The following is a 13,419-nucleotide window of genomic DNA, read 5'->3' as shown; positions in this document are numbered from 1 at the left end:
CCCGGGGTTCTTAGAAAGATTGTGGATGATGAATCAAAGAGAGCTCCCAAAGTGATGGTTCGGCACATGCTAAGGAAATTTGAAAGTGCACAATTTATTTTTTTAAATATTTTATTTATTTATTTGACAGAGAGAGAATGAGAGCATGAGCAAGGGCAGAAGCAGAGGGAGAACCAGACTCTCCATGAGCAGGGAGCCTGATGTGGGGCTTGATCCCAGGACCCTGAGATCATGACTTGAGCTGAAGGCAGGCACTTAACCCACTGAGCAATCCAGGTGCCCCTAAGGTGCACAATTTAGACTGGGGGGGGGATGAAAAGTCATGCTGTAAACCTTACACATGGAGAGGAAATACAGTAGCCCAGTAGGCTTACTACAAATGTGAAGAGGGATGTTCTAAGAGAGAATAAACTAATAGCTATGCTTCTGAAACAATTAGATTAATAAATGTTCAGCCATTTTACAGAAGCATAAGCCAATTTTATTTGTGTGCAAAGTCCTTGAGATTAGAAAAATCAATAGAGGCCGTTTCACTTTACTACCTCAAGAGAATTTTAGCACATTTTGTCATTTATACCAAGACAGTGAAGTCAGTGTGTGTTGAAAGTATAGGAAAATGTGTAGCAAAGCATTGTCCAGAGAGAGGGAAAAAAATCTGAATTACTTTCAATGAACCGAGAGGATTTGAAATGGAAAATACAGTGAAGCAAATAATTACCTTGAAACAGATCTTAAATATGCAATCTTTCTTATGAGAAAGATCGCACTTACGAGAGCGATTGCATTTCAGAAAAGTCTGAGATAAATTCTTGTAAGAGTAGACAATAAGAAATTTAGGTGATCTGGTTCAAAGATAGTTTTCTTAACTAAAAATGAGGGTTCTGAATTCACATATGAAAAGTTACACCCAGGGCACCTGAGAAGCACAGTTGGTTGAAAGTCCGACTCTTGGTTTCAGCTCAAGCTGTGATCTCAGGGTGGCGGGACTGAACCCCACATCAGGCTCTGTGCTCAGCACGGAGTCTGCCAGAGTTTCTCTCCCCCTCTACCCCTCCCCACCCTGCTCACTCTCTCTCTTTCTCTCTCTCAAATAAATAAATAAATCTTTAAAACAAATAGTCACATCCAGTATTTATATTATTTTGAGCAAGAGTGGTCTAGATTTGAATCTCCCAACATACTCCTACCCTCTGAATGTACTTAGCATTGGGGGCGGAGCTCATTCCCATGGTTAAGGTTAGCTGCCCATGCACTGGTCCCTCAGGCACGTGGCAGATGTACAGGGAGTCCTCACTGCATTTGCTTCCTCTGGCTGCCGTAACAAAGGATCACAGACTGGCTTACAGCACAGAAACCTACTGCCTGGCATCCTGGAGGCTGCAGGTGTGGGATCCAGGCATCACCAGGGCCACGCTCCTCTGAAGTAGCTAGGATCCCAGCCTCCCTCCCGGCTCCTGGCGGGTCCCTGACTCGTGGCAGCAGAACTCCCATCTTCCACGATGTTCTCCCTACCCGCCTCTGTGCCCACTGTTCCCTTCTCTAAGGACACCAGCGGTGGTGGATGAGGGCACATCTCTTCAGTGCAACTTAATCATTTGCGAAGACCTACTGTCCCAGGAAGGTCACATCTGAGACCCTGAGTCTGAGAATTCCAACATCTTTTGGGAGAACATGGTTCCACCCAAAACAGTCATTAACGCACATCAAGCATTATGAAGATTTTGAAGGCGCTGATATGGCACCTTCCCTCAAGAATTGAACCCCTCTTCTGGGGGACACTGACCCATAAATAGCAAACTGCTATATCTGTGATGATATATGCCCAGGAGAGGCTGCATGCCCACTCTGTGATGGCAAAGGACAGCTTCCTCAACACAGGGAACATCTGAGCCAGTTCTTAAAAATAATCTTACTTAATGCCGCAAGAAGGAAGGGCAGGGTGTTCTAGGCTGGGAAACCCTCCCCTGTCAACAGGAGATGGTGTGATGCTGGGGAGGGCCAGGGGTGCAGACAAAGGGGGTATGAGGAGACCAATAAGACAAAATTGCCCACTTCAGCGACAACAGTGCCAGCCAAGTTCTGGGGCAGTGGCCTGAGGGCAGCCCCCCTCACTGAAAGTAAAGAAGGTGGAAGGCAGTGACGAAGAACTCCTTTTTTGGGGGTAAGTCTGTTAGTGAGAAGGAAAGCGGCTAAGTGAAGGAGGCTCCTAAGCATCAGACAACCTGATGCTGTGGCTCGAATGCAGGTGGAGGAGAGCCAGGCAGGGCAGGGCAGGGAAGGGCCGGGGAGAGCGGTGCAGGGCCACATCCAAGGGGACAGCCTTCCCTGGGGCCACTGATGGGTCTGCCCAGTGTCTCAGGGCCCCTCCTTGGCGCTGCCCCTATGGGCCTGCAGAGGCTACGGGAACCTGCCCCCAGCTGCACAAGAACATCCCTCCCTTTCATCTACGAAGGCCCATCCTGCTCCCACCCACGCCAGTAAGGGTCCCTGGGGAACACCTGGACGGGCTTAGGCCTGACTTCCTAACCAAACACTACCAGCTCCCAACATCAGAGCAACTCTGGGAACTTATTAAAATGTCTAATGCCCAGGTTCCACTAATCTCTGATTTAATGGGTCTGGGTTGAGGCTCAGGCATCCAATTTTTTTTTCAAGAATGCCCCCAGAGATGAGTCTAATCTGCAGACAACACTGACTTAGATGAATTTGGGATCCACTCTTGAAGCTCAAAGAAAGATCAGGGCTGTTGCATTACAAGGGCTGCCCTGCAGAGCAGGTGGGTGTTATGAAAAAAATTAAAAATTAAAAATGGAAAACAAATTGAAAAACACAGATCCTTCTGGAAGGCAGAGTGGGCAATGGTTGCTGTGTCAGCAGCCAACATAGCAGAGGAATGAAGTCAAGGGAGGTGTTTTGTTTTGTTTTCCCTTCACCCTATGTTTGCAATGTGGCTCACTTGGGCATGGCCACAAGTTTAGGGAAGAGGCTCATGGGCACCTGGGTGGCTCTGGTGATTAAGGGTTTGACTCTTGGTTTCCACTCAGATCATGATCTCAGCATCCTGGGATCAAGCCCTCCATTGGGCTCTCTGCTTAGCAGGAACCTTGCTTCTTCCTCTCCCTCAGCCTGCCACTCCATCTGCTCTCTCTCTCTCTCTCTCTTTCTCTTTGCAATAAATAAATAAGATCTTCAAAAAATAAACAAAGTTAAAAATTAAAATAAAAAAAGAGTCTGAAATCCAGAACAAGCTTCTCCTGAGCAACAAGAAGTCGTCAAAGTATACAGGAGGCAGTGAGTCTTGGAGAGCAGTTCTATGAGGTCCCGAAAACCAGTGGTTACCTCTGAGGACCGCTGCCCAGTGGGGAACATGCACAACTACGCAGAGAGCCCCGAGTCACTATTCCTGGCAGGAAAGAGACAAGAGCAAATCTACATCACACCCAATTGCAAAATCTAGAAACTCGTAATAGAATTTAAAGTTCTATTAAACCTTGCTAGCAGAAAACGGGAGAAATGACATGTCCGCAGAGCAGAGCCAATAGTTCTTGAGGTAACTCGCGTTTTGAATGAATTAGATCCAAGGGATTTAAACACACTTGAACATAAAACATAATACTCATCTAAATATAATAACTAGAAGGCTGAACGGAGCCGAAGTAGAGCAAACTCAAGCGATAAAGTAGTAATTTTAGATCTGGTCTCTACAATAACAATAAATGGAGACTATGAAAAATTATAGCTTAGTCTTGCAAAAATGTTCCTCTTTAGAATTTATTTTTACATTTATGAATGAATCTAAAGCACATTAAAATATGGGACCAAATCCAATTAGGATATTCAGCATTCTGAAGATAAAGACATTTTCTAAATAAGTTTAAATGTGCTCACTAACCGAAAAAAAAAAAAGTTGCTCATTAACTACAAGTTCAAGTTAATTAAGATTATAAAAACAGTTCGCCAAAAAAAGGCAGTGGTGTTTGGTTAAAGTTATTGCTATTTCACTCATTCTGTTGATTTAGTCACTGTCCTTTATTAGTATTATGAATAGGGATATGCGCATATATGGGTATTTATACACCAGGAATATCTTTCACAATTCTTTAATAGAAATACATAGTAAGTGGACACATTTGATCTAGTAGCAAATTATCCTTTGTGATAAAACATTATTAAATGCACAGTAATCTTCTGAGATTCCATGCAACTTTAAACATCATCTAAAATTATTTTGGTGTTAAGACATTTTCATTCTGCTACTATTAATGCCTTACTTTTGAACATTTTCCCATTTTCTTCTACTGCCTATTTCTACTGTTCTTTTTATGTTCCCCACATCATGGAGCCAGGAGAGAAATCCTCAGGATCCAGATCAAGGCTTCACTGTGTCTATATGCACACCACAAGCCCCGCTAGATGCTCAAAAAAGGAAAATGAGTTATTTTTGGAAAATGCCGTGTGGTACATCTCCTTCTTAGAGATGGACAGTGTGCTGAAAGAATGGTCTAGAAGATGAAGTGATCTCAGACTTAGTTCTAATCTTGGACATATCCCTTCATTTAATTGCTTTTTCATTCTTAATCTGTAAATTAGGGCCTGGATTTAGAACTCACAGATGTGTAGAATTGGAAGGGAAGTTTAAAGTCATTTGGTCTGATTAAACACGTATTTCTATTTTATATGTGTGCATGTAATGTTATGAGAAAAGCTATATTTTTATTCTTATGAAAGGATTACCTAATAAATGGTGCTAAAAAGTCACCTATTATGGAAAAGAGGTAGTGTCGGAAAACATTAAGCAATAATTTCAGTGAAAAAGGCTGGATAATTTATTTTTACAAAAGAATGTGTAAAAATAAAACTAAAACAAAAAACACTGGCAGTAATAAGTAAAAATGCCAAAGTATGAACATGAATACCTTCTGGGTATGTAGAATTATAGACAGTTTCTTACTCTCTTACATTGTTTAGTATTTTAAAATTTCTAAGAGGGGTCAACATTACTTTTATAAGAGCAAAATACTACTCTCAGAAAATAATATATATTCTGAAGTTTTACCCTTCTCCTCCCAGAAGAACTCATCTTCCTAATTTCCAAACTAAGGGAGTTTAAGAATAAGTGAAAATTCTGCTAGTTGCTTAATCCATTTTTCAAAGATTTTCAAGATAGTTTAATTTTATGTGAAAAGTAAATTACCATCAAGAGAATGAGAAGGCAAGCCACTGACTGAGACATAACTTTTGCAAAAGGCATATCTGATGAAGGACTGTTATCCAAAATATGCCAAAAACTCTTAAAACTCAACAATGAGGAGATAACAATCCAATAAAAAAAAATGGGCAAAAGATCCAAACAGACACTTTGCCAGAGAAGACACACAGATGGCAAATAGCTTATGAAAAGATGCTCCACACCATGTGCCATCAGGGACATGCCAATTAAAATAAGGAGGTGCCTCTGCACACCTATTAGAATGACCAAACTCCAGAATGCTGAGAAGACCAAAGGCAAGGGTGGAAGTGACAGGAACTCCCATTGACTGCTGGTGGGAATGCAACATGGTGCAGCCACTTTGGAAGATAGTCTGGTAGTTTCTTACAAAACGAAATATACTCTTACCATATGATCCAGCAGCTGCACTCCTTAGCATTTGTGCAAATGAGTTGAATACTTATGTCTGCACAAACAACTGCATACCAATATATATTTATGATAGTCACACAGAGAGAGAGAGAGGCAGAGACATAGGCAGAGGGAGAAGCAGACTCCATGCACCGGGAGCCCGACGTGGGTGCATACCAATATATAGAGCAGCTTTGTTCACAATTGCCAAAACCAACATGTTCATCAGCAGAGGAGAGGATAAACACATTGTGGCCCCTCAAAAAAAAAAAAAAAAAAGAAATATTATTCAGCACTGAAAAGAAATGAACTATCAGTTCAATAAAAGACATTTAGGAAACTTAAATGCATATTACTAAGTAAAAAGTCAGTCTTCAAAGGCTACAGACAGTATGATCCATTGAAAGATGAATGGATAAAGAAGCTGTGGTCTATGTATACAATGGAATATTCCTCAGCCATTAAAAATGACAAATACCCACCATTTGCTTTGATGTGGATGGAACTAAAGGGTATTATGCTGAGTGAAGTAAGTCAATCGGAGAAGGACAAACATTATATGCTCTCACTCATTTGGGGAATATAAAAAATAGTGATGCCAACTATATGACATTTTGGAAAAGGTAAAACCATATATGGAGACAGTGAAAAGATCCATGGGTGCCAGAGGTGGTTGGGGGAGGGATAACTATGCAGAGCACAGAAGATTTGTAGAGTAATGAATCTATCTTGTTTAATATTAAAATGGTGGCATGTCATTATACACTTGTAGGGGCAGAGATTATGTGGGAAATCCACTCAATTTTGCTATAACCTAAAGTGGCTCTAAAAAACAGTCTATTAAACAACTGAATAACTCTGTTTATAAAAATAAACTATCTCTGTCTTGAGATTTTATATCATTGCTTTTAATGTAAAGAATAATATAGGAGTAGAGAAGAACCTTAGGAATAATCTGGAGGATCTATAAAGAGAGCATTGACAAAGCCCTTGGATCCCCAACCCACCTGCCCACCCCGATGCCTCACTCCCCACTTCTGCCACCAGGCCGGGACCAAATTGCTTGCCTGGATTTACCTATAAGACATGCCAATAAAAGATTCTCTTTTTTTAATGATACTAATTTAAGTTGCTTTCTGTCCCTTGAAAAGAGCTCTGTATTTTCAAGAGTCCTAATGGATTATTCTCACCAACACAAATTCTCATAAAAACTAAGTAATGGAGCAATTGAAACAAAGCTTACTGGTAGATGCACTTTCACTTCTTATATTAACTTAGTGCTTGCTTCAGGTCTACCAAGGACACCGGGGAGACGTGGCTGTAGCTATGCTTAGCAACAGAAGAAACATATCTTTAATGAGCTTAAAATGCCTCAAAAATAGGCCCTTGCAATACTTACAATATTTGTGCTCATAATTAGAGTTTGCATTTTAGGTAACTTGATCTGTAAACTTTGCTCTAATGTAAATTGAAAATTCCTGATAAAATCCTTGCCTTTTTCTTCCTCTTGGGCGCAGGTGGTGCTCAGGAGTACCGACTGTAGTGGGGTGGGAGCAGGAGCAGATTTAGTGTCCAACCTCAGCCCGCTCCTTCACTTCCCAAACAAAGAACAAAGGGGAGGGCAGGTGAGAGGCTATCTTAACAGAATACATCCCAAAGTAGACTGGCAGGAACACGGTTCTCTGGTGGCATTCCCACTCTGTGCAAAGACCACACACTTTCCAGACACCTCCAGGCACCTGGTGAGGGTGCTGGGATCACAGTGAGACGTGCCCTGCTGTGTGGACGCATCCCACACACACACTTTCTCCCAATGATTCTAGGACTTTGGAGGATTCCCTCTCCCCACACCCCCAGTAAGTTTGGTGCTCCCCGAGGATTCCTGGCTGTGTTCCTGAGTCCGATTTCATCATAGCGCCCCTCTCACCACACACAGAGAACATGCCTTCAACAGTTGAGCTACATGGGAAACACCAAAGCCCCCCAGTCCAAGGTCACCTCTGCCTAATGCCACCTGCTGCTGTGGCTGGAGAGCGTGCCTGGGAAGTCAATCACTGGGGATTATTAGTGCATACCATGGGGCCCCATCCATGGGGTCTTTGATTCATTAGGTTGGGAGTGGATCTGAGAATGTGCATTCCCAACAAGTCCCCAGCGATGCCACACAGGTTGCTAGCACATCCCAAGGCCACGAGGATTCCACAGGAAAGGGAATGGGCTTAGGAAGGAGACAGTAGTGCTAATAATAATAGAGTTATTTTATAATAATAAAAGTAGTGCTAATACTAGCTGACACTATTAACTCTGATCCAGGAAGAACGTTAAGTGTTTAACCTTTATCTTCCCATTTAATCCCCAGATAATTAGATGAAGGAGGGATTAGCATCACTGCCATTTCACAGATGGAGAAGCCCACAGGGAGAGGTGGGGTGGTGGTACAAGTGGTGGCTGGGGACACTGGTAACCACCTCTGCTTGCCTACAGGCCCCTCTGGCTGGAAATGCCAGATTCCCTGATTCCCAGTTGAGCCAGATGACATCCTATAGGCCCTTTCAGATCCATGTTCCTTCCTCTCTGTCCTGCCCTGGAAGGCAGAGAAGCCCCACCTGTGCTCTACCTGCTGGGGTCCGGTGAGGATGGGCCGTGCTGGAGACACCAGCCTGAGCGTGAGGTCAGAGCATCTGCTCACGCTTTTCCTTGGAGATCAGCCTGGGCTAGCAGTGCCTCTGGTCCTCTCTAGGTGATCTCGCCTACATGATGCCCTCCTTCTGGGGTCCAGTAACGGCTCTCTCCCCTCATTCCTTTAGCCTAGATATGCTGACACTTCAAAAGTACCAGCTGTGGGGTACTTCCCTCACCTTTGTGGGTCCCCCACTCCAGCACTTCAGGAAATACTTCTCTGTAAATTAGCTCCGAGATTATCCTGATTTGAGTGTGCCTCCTTCCTGTGGGGACCTTGGCTGTTGCAATGGCTCTCTTGCAGCTAGGTTGGGCATCTACCTGACTCTGTTCTGTGAGATCTAGTGGGAATTGCAGCTCCCGGGGAAAGTTCTCCTCCCTGATAAACACAAGGAATAATACAAAATGCCTCTCTTCTTTGGTCATTTACCATGAGAGAATAAATCTAAATATCAAGCTGAAACACGAGGATGACAGAACCAGGGGAGGAGCTTGGATACCTGAAGACACTGCTCAACTCTGGAACTGCCTACATCTGGGCTTCCTGACATCTGAAATAATATGTCTTTCGTGTTCATTAATTTTTATTTTGGAATAACTTTAGCTTGACTGGAAAGTACTATTTACAAAGGTCTTACAGGGAGCTCCTATGTCCCTTCACCCAGATGGCCCCGGTGTTAATATCTAATGTAACCATGGTACCTGTGTGAAAATTACAAAATCATCATTAGTCCCCTACTCTTCACCACACCACACTACTAGCTTTGATCGGATTTCGCCACTTTTTCCCACTACTGTCCTTTTTCTGTTCCAGGACCCAATCCCAGAATGGCTCATCGCATTTCATTTTTGGCTTCATGTTTTCTGTCCTCACTAAACACGGTCTTTGCCACCCAGGTCTTGAGGATATTCCCCTGGCTCCCCTCTGGTGGCTCCTTATTCTAGCATTTAAGTGAAGTGGAGGCCCATCTCTAGTAGATTTTCACACAGTGAGAAGTAGGGTGTGAGGCAGCGCTGCCCTCCTCTGTGCACACACTTGCCTGGCACCTGTGCTGATGATATTTTTCTGTCCCCATGGAATTGTTTTAGCATCTTTTCCAAAAATATCTGGCCATATAAGCGAGTCTGGTTTTGTTCTGTTTCTATCATTTTACCAAAACCCCACGCTCTTGATTAACCTTATAGTAAGTTTTGAAGTTGGTTTAAAAGTGCATGATTCTTGGTCCTTTCCAAATACATTTCTAAGTTATCTTGTCAATTTCTAGAGAAAAAGCACCCCTGAGATATTTAGACCCACAAAAGAGGAGCTGGAGAGAGGAACTGTCATAATAATTGATATGTTTTCCTTCAGTCCGATGAATAGGGGTTTCAGAGCCAAATCTAATGTGATTTAGAAATAAAGCAGTATAGCCTTCCTTGTGGAGCACACAATACCAATCACATTTTTGCACTTACCTGCCACAGCAGAGTCTCAAGCTTCGATGTCTCAAGCAGCAAACCCACCTGTTGGGTTCCTGGTGTACCTGCTGCCCCCTGGAGCTATGCTGCATGGCTCTGGTCTCACAGAGACCAACCTCAGGCAGCCCCTTCTCCTCCCTGTGCCTCTGTCTCCCCATCCCTGGAACAGATAAAAAGCTCCTTCTCTGTCTGGAACATCAGATAGGGCAGCAGGTGTTAACTGGGATCATTGTACTTGGGAAGTGCACAGAAGGAGGCAGAAAAGGAGGTGGATAGGGTGAGGGGGAGTTTGTAGCTGAGGAGCAGGAAACAGATTTGCAATCAGATGGCCTCTCCACCTGTTGGCTTTCTGCAACATGGAAACAAAGATTCCTGGAAGAAAGTGGGTCTACATTGATGGGGCGGGGGCTGCAGAGGGCTCCAGTAGCGACGGACAGACAGAATGTCTTCCTTCTGAATCCCTGGTCCCCATCGAGGCCCTTTGTGAAAAGCACAGCACTAAACTTCATGGAGACACCTGTTATCCAGTAGAAGATTTGATTTCCAGGAGAAGGTTAAGGACATGAATTCCTCTAGTGCAGCACTTTTTTTTTTAAGTTTTTTATTTAAATTCCAGTATAGTCAACATACAGTGTTATCTCAGTTTCAGGTGTACAATCTAGTGAGTCAACAATTCTATATACCTCTCAACACTCATGATACAAGTGTGCTCCTTCTAGCACATCACTTTGAACCCTGTGCCCTTAGGCACCCATAGCTGAGCCTCAGTAGTCTTATCTGTAAAATGGGGACAAAAAATGATTTTTCTGGAAAGAGGGGCTCACCAGATGCTTCCAAGGAGGTCTAATCAGGGGAGCCTGGGTGGCTCATCGCTTGAACGTCCAACTCTTGATTTCAGCTCAAACCGTGATCTCAGGGACAAGAGCTTGAGCCCTATGTCTGGATCCATGCTGAGCATGAAGCCTACTTGACATTCTCTCAATCTCTCTCTCCCTCTACCCCTCACCTCCCCTCACTCTCACATATACTATCTCTCTTAAATCTTAAAGAAAAAAAAAAGGTCTAATCAGCTCTGAGGATAATGATAAGTTTACATTGCTCATTCCTCTTCCAGAATCTGGCAACTGTTTATAGGTAGGCAGTCCTAAAATTAAAGATTCAATCAATTGTCATTCAACAATTAAACTGGACAAAAAGACTGATTTATTACAGGAAAACTAGCACATCCATGCATATCTCATAACCCTACTCAAGCTGGCACATGCCTTGGGAAAAAAAAACTAAGACCTTTTTTATTACAAATAACACAATTACAACTTTCTTGTTGTTTTAATTAAGGAAACAAAGGAGCACTAATAGTATACATCTTGTATATTATTGACAGGTGAATAGATTCATGATTACTTAGAACCTTGAATCCAATTCTCTAAATTGCTCTTATTCCAAATAGAAATCAATGCTTTGTATTTGGCGAAAGCAATACAAGGCACCCACTGCACAGAGTTAAGATGAAAACCCCATAAAACAAATGGGTGTGATATAAATGGGTAGTCAATAAGCAATTAAAAATAGTTACTGAATATTTACTACATGCCAGAAAATATGCAGAAGGGAGAAAAGAAAGAGATAATGAGTGTGTTTTAAGATGCTCAATCTTGTTAATAAGCAAAGAAATTAAAGAATTTTTTAAAGCATGAGTAAGAATCTTAACTAAAAGCTCATTATTCCCTCCCGTCCCTACTTTTTTTTTTATTTGTTTTATTTGAGCCCAAGTTAGGGCAGCTGCCCAGGATACACAATATTCACAAAGAAGAGAGTGTTCCAGGAAAGGAACATTTGGTGTAGTATTATACACTTTTTTTTACATTAAAAAGTTACAAATCAAAACAAAAGACATTTCAGAAAGTGGCAGACCTTATCTTAAGCTTCTAGTATATGCAGGGCTGGATGCCTTTAATCTTATGGGAACCAGGGAAGTTTCTTCCTTTTTCTTATCTTTTATGTCCAGAATGCTCCTTTTTGGTTATTTTCTTTAACAAAGCAGACATATAATGTGTGCTTGGGGCAGAAATAGAGCCCATGCTTTGAGGTTTTGCCAAGTCATTTTGACCTTGGTAAATGTTCAAGTACAGCTTCCCTGGCTGCTCAGGAGCTGGGCCCACACACACGAAAAGTTGAAAATTTCCTTTATCAACTACAAAGCTATAATCAAACAGTTATGATACTGGCATCAAAATAGACACATAGATCAATGAAAAGAATCAAGATCCCAGAAATAAACCCCCACATACACAGCCAACTAATATTTGACAAGGCAGCCAAGAGGACTCAATGGATAAAGGACAGTCTGTTCAATAAATGGTGTCAGGAAAATGGATAACCGCATGCAGAAGAATGAGATTGGACCCTACTTCACATAACTTACAAACTTACAAGAATTAGCTCAAAATGGATTAAAGTCTGAAAGACCTGATAGCATAAAACCTCTGGAAGAAAACAGGAGAAAAGCAACTTTGACATTGATCTTGGCAGTGATTTTTTGGATAAGAAATCAAGAGCATAAACCACAAAAGTAAAAATAAGTGAGACTCCATCAAACTAAGAAACTTCTGCACAGTGAAAGAAACCATTAACACAAAGAAAAGGCAACCTACAAATCGTATATCACATAAGGGTTGATATCCAGAGACACCTGGGTGGCTCAGTGGTTGAGCATCTGCCTTTGACTCAGGTTACGATCCCAGTCCTGGGATCAAGTTCCACATCAGGCTCCCCTCAGGGAGCCTGCTTCTCCCTCTGCCTGTGTCTCTGCCTCTCTCTGTGTATCTCTCGTAAATAAATGAATAAAGTCTTTTTTAAAAAGTTGATATCCAAAATACACAAAGATCTCATTTAATTCAATAGCAAAATCACAAGCAATCCAATTTTAAGTGGGCAGAATTCTGAATGCTGCAGGAAACATAGGAGTGCATCCATATTTTTGAATTAGTGTTTTTGTTTTTCTATACCGTATGATTTCACTCACATGTGAAACCTAACAAACAAAAAAAGGAACACTTAGAAAAAGACTCATAAATACAGAGAACAAACTGGTGGTTGCAAGAAGGAAAGGGAGTAGGGGATGGGCAAAGTAGGTGAAAGGGATAAAGAGGTACAAACTTTGCATTATAAAATAAATGAGTCAGAGATGAGAAGTACAGCATAGGGCATAGAGTCAATAATACTGTCATAACTTTGTATGGTGACCACACTCAATGTGGTGAGCATTGAGTAATATATAGAATTGTCAAATTACTATGTTGCACACCTGAAACTAATATAACATTGTGTGTCAGCTATACTGCAATAAAAAAAGACATAATTAATATTGGCAAGGAAGTGGAAAAAAGGGAACCCTTATGAACTGTTGGTAGGGATGTAAACTGGTACAGAAACAGAATGTAAATTGGTATACAAAACAGTATGGGGGTTCCTCAAAAACATTAAACACTGGGGCACATGGTTGGCTCAGTCAGTGGAGCGAGTGACTCTTGATCTTGGGGTTGTGAGTTCAAGCCCCACATTGAGTGTAGAGATTCCTTAAAAATAAAACCTTAAAAAAAATTAAACATTGATCTACCCATATGATACAGAAATTCCACTTCTGGGTCTAAGTCCAAAAA

This window comes from Vulpes vulpes, chromosome 1 (genome assembly GCF_048418805.1).
Source record: "Vulpes vulpes isolate BD-2025 chromosome 1, VulVul3, whole genome shotgun sequence".
NCBI classification, from domain to species: Eukaryota; Metazoa; Chordata; class Mammalia; order Carnivora; family Canidae; genus Vulpes; species Vulpes vulpes.
This window is presented reverse-complemented; position numbering follows the sequence as displayed.